Genomic DNA, 7319 nt, shown 5'->3' on the forward strand with positions numbered 1-7319 from the left:
ACAACTACATATTTTGATTTATGAAACTTGACTTAAAGTACAATAGGTGGCAACAGAGAAATGGACCAACTATACACGACGTCACAAGTGTCAAATATAACAAGGAAAACTAAATTTTTTCTTAATAGTTTGCATGTTTTCCAAGATTAAATAAATAAGTGTAAAAACAGAAAATATAGAACGCATAAGATTGCACTTATTTTACTGTAATAAAAAAACTTTATTCTAAAATCATCGCTACTATTACTAATTTTGTCAGAAACAAAAACTGAAGTGACACTTGAGACGTCAGAATGCATCTGTACTAAGAATGAAAAAATTTCATGTTGCCATCCATTTTACTAGAATCCATTTTGATTTAGGAAACTAGATTTAAACTCTATACATTTTTTATTTAGATCTAATCTTTGCAACCACTATAAAATTAGCTTATTTGAATAGAACCAAACATATAGCTAGTGGTAGGTTGATTTAAGGTCTTTGCAAGTTATGATTATCCAGGGTTACCCAAAAAGAAAGAGCCTCAAAGACGATCTGACAATCTAAAATTATAAGTCTTCTAAAACTGAAACAAACTAGGAAACGCCAATATTAATTATGGAAAAAGGCTTCAAATGTTACTTTATACCGAATTCAAAAACTAGACTCGACACAGTGTCCCTGGAGGAACATAAACCTTTTTGAAAAAGACCCAAAAAACGTATTTTTTTTTTTTTTGGCTGGTTCTTTAGTTCTCAAAAATATAAAAATAAAAAATCCGTTGGGAGGGGAGGGGGGGGGTTAATCAATCTTAATTTTAAAATAGGTCATGAAAATCTGCCAAAATCAAGGGTTCGGCGAAAACTTGTTAGTTCTTTTTCGCTTGTAATGCAATTTTTAAAATACTTACAAATACAAAACGTTTTGGCAAAAGTTAAAAAATATATTATGTTCTGAAAACATTGTTTATTAAATTCTATCTATCTTCTAAAGAGCGTCCCATATCATACAGGGTGTCCCAAAAAACATGGGAATTCAGTGAAGAATTCGATATCGTCTTTGTTATGAATTAGCATTGTAATACCTAATTTCAACAGCCATAATATTATTATGTCTGCTAGAGTTAATTTAATGAAAAGACTGTAAAAATGTGTCTATGTCTCCGCAATATGAACAGTGAAGACGGACAAGTTTACTCAGTTTGTATAATGCAATTTTCATGTTTTACTAAGTACAACTGTATGCAGTCAAAACATAAACAAACAAATTATGTGAACATAGCAGACGAAACTCTTACAGATTACAGCTTTCTCAGTAGGTATCACTATATTAAATCAAAGAATTATTTGAAAAGACGATATCGAATTCGTCACTGAATTTCCATGGTGTTCCCATGTTTATTGGGACACCCTGTATTAGATTATCTCCGAGTTTAAACGCCAAAATAAAACCATAATACTCGAAAGACTAGTATTTTCCGCAAGAAAATTCTTAAATTAGCCTTATTTAATTTTTCAAAATGATTCATTCTTCTTAAATTTTCTAATTAGTCACGAAAATCGTAATTTAGACCGATTCACGATCTGATATGATGTGGGACACCCTGCATACTTGCGGAATAACAGGGTGATCATAATAATCTGCCAAAACCAAGGGTTCCACTAAAACTTGTTAGTTCTCATTTCTTTGTAAGTTGTAATGCAATTAATAATGTAAAATGACAAACAAAACGTTTTGACAAAAGCAAAAGTTTTTAAATTTTTAATGTCTGAAAAACATTATTATTACAATCTCCAATTTTATTACAAGGCGGGTCGCACACGTTTTACCTCCGACCTGCAGATGACTTCACAAAACGGGATTTACGGCATATACGCCGTCCGACCCTCACCTGTTTTTCCTTGATTGGATTGTTCAGCAGATTGACCCATCCAATGTCACCGAACAAAACCCTCCCCCCCCCCCCCGAAATTCTCCTTACATTTACTGAGACCAGTTGAGAGCACATTCTCCGATTCGTTAGATATTTTCTAGTTATGATTTAGCAGCGACTTCCTCGCCTAGCTACCCTGGGAAATCTCAGTTAAATCAAAGCCAGAAAATGTCGTAACGAATCGGATAAAGGATATCGGGATTAATGCTTGATTCACTCTTGTTCTTAATCTCGAGATTAAATAATGCTTGTTCTCCTCATATTATTAATCTCAAGATTAATTAGCCGATCGGGATTAAGGATATTCCATTCTAAAGTTTTCAGCTCATGTTAAACTTCAGATAAATCATAAGTCCAATAAACATGGGGCACAATTGTGCTTCAGTTGGAATATTTAGAATTTATTTAGAAAGAACTCTTAGACAAAGAGCTCACGTTTCAACAACAAATAAATAGGGAACTCTGCAATTTGATTTTATTCCATAAGCGGTTTTAACAAGAAAAAGTATGAGAACTGGATGATACAGTTACACCTAAAAAAATAGCTAACAATAACACCTTGATTGTAAAAACTAAACAAAAATTGTTCCCTCAGTACCCAATACCGACACTGCAAAGTTTTTGGGGGTGCACTGTATGTACTCGTTCCTGAATAGTGCAGTTTTGGGAATGAAAGATGATTTTGTATTCTAAGATGTAATTATAATTCATAATAATATAGTTTATAAAATACTGCATATAAACTCACCTGTCCTCTCCTGTATAATCTGTAGTCTCATCAAAAGTGATGAATAAAAAAATGTAAAAGCTGACATCTGATGGAAAAATAAAACAAAATAGGGAAACTTGAAGATGGGAAAAACAAGATATAAAAATGTTTTTAAGGTTTAATGAGATTTTTATTAAATAACAAAAATTTAGAATTTGATCCACAGCAGTATACAAGTACAACCATTTCAAAAGATAATATACTTAATGATGAACTATTTATTTGTTACTTACATTTCACATAGCAGGAGCATTGATAGATTTGTTTTAAATAATAATCGATTTTATACACTGGGACGGAATGAAAAGTTGACATTTAAGCAATCTTATTTATTTGTATATAATGTTGCTGTAAAGGCAAGTTTATCCAATATGCTTGTAACTCAGCTTAATAAGTGAATTACTCTGTTTACACTGAACAATTGCTTTTTTCATTTTTAATTGGTCTATCAATAAATTTTAACTTCAGTCTAGAAGCTTCGTCTTCCGGTTCCACTAAGAGCATTTCCGGTTCCACTGAGTGCATTTCCGGTTCCACATTTCTGGTTCCACTGAGTACATTTTAAAAAAATAACTTGTAAACTAAGATACATATTTTAATTAGACTGAAGAAACGATAGAACAGTTTTGGAATTTCTAAATTTTGAACATTTGAAGTCAAAAAGGTTTCATTTTCATATTTTTATTCAACTACAAAGCACGAGATAATATAAATAAAAAAATCACAATTTACTATGTAGTTTGGACCCGCCTAACCAGAGCAGGTTGTTTTAATTGGGTGGCCCACTATAAACGAATGAGAATTGCAGATAAAAACAATGTACATTGTACATTTTAAACATAAGAATGATAATAAATCAGGTAAAAGGTAAGGAGGAGGTGAGGGAGTATAAAGAAAAGGGAGGATACTCAGCGTAAGGGTTGGAACAGAGGGTAACATAAGTTATTAGAATCATGTTTATGAACTACAGGGTGAAGAAGATAGTAAAGACTAAGTTTATCCACATGATACACAGTTTTTTTTTTTACAGATATAATTTGCATAACTATCTAAATAGATCTTGGCGACTTTTCTTTTNTGAATGACTTTTTTTCTTAGAAGATATAATAGAGTTCAGTAAAGACCAGGTCTTTTTGATGTCTTTTGAGTATTCTGTAAATTTTGAAGAAAAATAACTAGTCTTGGCCTTTTTTATTGTTGTGCGATAAACAGAATTATATTTTCTAAAAGTTTCTAAATTGTTTGTAGTTGGATTCAGGATTTTTTTCTTAAATAATTTTTCTTTTTGTTTTCTTGACACTAGCAAGGCGGAAGTGAACCAAGGGTTAACAGAATTTTTATTTTTGTTTGGTTTATATTTGATAAATGGAAAGCTTTCTTCATAAATATTATTTAAAGTGTTAGAAAATTCAGAAAAGGCTGTAGAAGGATCTTCATTTATCATAACATGAGTCCAGTCATTGAGTAACAATTTTTCCTTAAACTTGGTTTTATTTTCGATTGAAGTGTTTCTAATTAGAACTGGTTTTCTACCAATATTATCTTCATGTTGTGTACATTTAGACAATGAAAAAAACGGGTAAATGGTCAGATAAACTTGAGTAGATGATTCCACATTCTTTTGACTCAGGTTTAATGTTTAAAATATACATTATACAGTGTGTCCCAACAAACATGGGAATTGAGAGACGACTTGAATATCGTCTTTGATTTTCGATAGTTGATAAACGACATAAAGTAGTTCAAATAAAGATTGAAAGTCTAATGAGCTTTCCAAAATGTGGTCTACCTTCTAAGCATATTTCAAATTAACCGAGAGATATTAAACAATTGAACAGTTTTGTTTATTTTTTTGAAGGTGTGAAAATGGCAGCCACATTTTGCTTTTCGGTTTTAAATGTGCTTTAACTGTGATACTACAAAATAATGTTTATAAAATAATCCCGCTTGGAACAAAAGATGATATAGAATTCTGTCTTCATGTTTATTAAGAAAAATAATGAGAGTTTTATCATAATTCATGAACTTAAAATTGATGCTGAATCAAATGTCTATATAATGTCCATCTTCCATGGGTTAAAAAGTAAATGATTTGCCGTAAATCTATCATAATATTGTCTTTTCAAAAAGCTTTTACTCAGAATTTTTAAATTTTAAATTTTAAGTGTTAAAACAAAGTTTTTCACTTTAGAGCTTAAATACTGAAACACTTTAAACGTTTTAGTTAATCTGATCAATTCTGGAACAGTTCTAAATGTGAAAAAAATTTAAAATACACAATGAAAACCAATATAAAGCAGAATAATATATTTGTTGCCCTCGATATTTAAAACTAGTTTAATTCTATGAAAATGTGTCCTGAGTTGGAAACTTTTGTTTGAAATCAGGAGGTCTGTATAAGATGGAGGTGAATACTTGATCCCGAAATTTACAATACAGAAGTTCAGACCTCTGAGGTCATTTTCAAAATTCTTGTAGTAGATAATTTTCAACGCTTAATCTCAATATCCGCAGCGGAAACTTTTATTTTAAACTAATTAAATATTCGTTTATCTGACTCCACTCGGGATCTCAGCCGATGGTAGATTTTTTTTCTGACGTTTAACAGATATAAAAAAAAACTTCGTCTACCTGAGAAAGATATAATAAAGGGATTAAAAATGCAAAATTTCTGAACATGGAACAAATTTGCAAAAGAAAATTAGAGCTGAAAACTCTTGTGTTTGATACCTTGGATCCCGTTTGCTTTATCTAAGTGCATCCACTGTGGATACTTATGATTTTCCGCTGAATCCTCTCTTTTCGATATCCCTCCTGGGTTTCAACCAATGAGAGTTCTCTCATTGATTATGCACAAAATTTTCCGGCTTCTAATTGGCTGTTCTGTTTATGCAAACGGCACTCTGATTGGTTTAATTTCTTACCTCTTTCTTGGATATCAAAATAAAGAATATTCTAATTTGCAAATAAACACAAAAAGGACGATGAATTGATCTCGATATCCGCATTTCTTAAGTTGCCAGCTCGGTTAAAACTGCATACGATTAAATTAAAAAACGAAGACGACATTATACCTAAACATTTGCTAATTCCCTACTGGATGGTATATTTTTCGACCAACGCAAATCCGCTATACTACACATCCGACTTACTGGCACATGATTTTACAGCTGCTATATGGGCTTGTAGCCGCAGCGCCCGGCCCTCTAGCCTGTCCTAGTCGCGGCGCTCGAACCCCTAGCCTATTGCAGTAGGTCGGAAAGTTAGTAGGTCAGAAGTTCAGTAGGGGGGATGTTGAATATTGACGATGTAACATTACCTCCCTACTGTTTATTTAGCAGATTCAAGAACTGCAAAAGGGCGTTAATTATTGGAAATAACGGATTTAATAATAATTTAGTTTTTAATATTTTAGAAAATTTTGTTTTCTACTTTATGAATAATAATATATAGATTTTACAATAACTTAGATTATGAAGCAATTTAAAATTGTTTAATATACTTAGCAGGGGTTTCCTTTCTCACCCATAACCTTTTCTTCTTCAACCTTTAAAAATGTTATGATAAAGATTTATTATATTCAGTTGGAGTTTATGACTTACTTGGATTGCATTAGAACAATCTTTAAAAACAATGATTTCAAAGTAAAATATATTGAGTAAAGATTTGATTTACGAAATAAACTGCAAAAATTGTTGAATATCTAACTCATCAACTGTCATGTTTCGTGGGACACCCTGTATATTCCTGGAATTAAACTTAAATCCTTCAATTTAAAGGATATTAAGTTAAGACGATGAAGCAAGCTAAGCGCTAACTCGACCAAAAGTTTTTAGCCTCAGCTGAGTCAGGAAAAAGAACTTTTGATATTTTAAACTATGACTTCTGTTAGATCAAAAAGTCCCAGTTTAGAATATCAAAGGTTTACCCCATCAGGTTGAAAAGATTTAGGGATTAGAAAATTTGAGTTTGTGACAAGAACTCGGTTCCAATTATTTTTCTTTAAAGGGAGTGACTGACAATGTATTGTAGTTATACTGAGAATGTAGTATTGTGGAGAAATTTTTTAGGATTCATTTAAGACACATAAAACGTTATAATGATGTATAATTACTAAGTTTGAGCGCAAAGCCAACGTTCAAAATCATCCAAATGGGTGGTTACGTTTTGAGAATTGATTTTTTGAAAATAATTAAATAGCGACGACAAAAATGTAAGAAAAAGTCTACAGTACTGATTATATGTTTAGGAACATATTTCTCAATTAAAATTTCCTCAATAAAGCAATGTCAGAATCAATTATTTCTTTTTCATCAATATATTGAATTTCTTATTCTTTATGAATTTATTCGCAGATTTCTTCAAATTCTTGAAATGTCGTCTTTTAAAAAAATTCCAGGAAATCTGCAGAAAATTTTTGAGAATAATGAGACATTACAGAAATCAATAAATGAATAAGATTACTTATTTTCGATGATAATAGCTAGTTTTTAATCTCTCAACCTGTTCCTTAACAACTAATTAGTTAACTGTAGAATTTTTACATTTTGCGTCGTCGTTGTTGAATAATTTGTTTAAAACCCGATTCTCAAAATCATCCCTCAAAAATGAACAATCTCTGAGGATTTTAAAGGTTGA

The sequence above is a fragment of the Eurytemora carolleeae genome, unplaced genomic scaffold, assembly GCF_000591075.1.
Source record: "Eurytemora carolleeae unplaced genomic scaffold, Eaff_2.0 scaffold153, whole genome shotgun sequence".
Taxonomy (NCBI): domain Eukaryota; kingdom Metazoa; phylum Arthropoda; class Copepoda; order Calanoida; family Temoridae; genus Eurytemora; species Eurytemora carolleeae.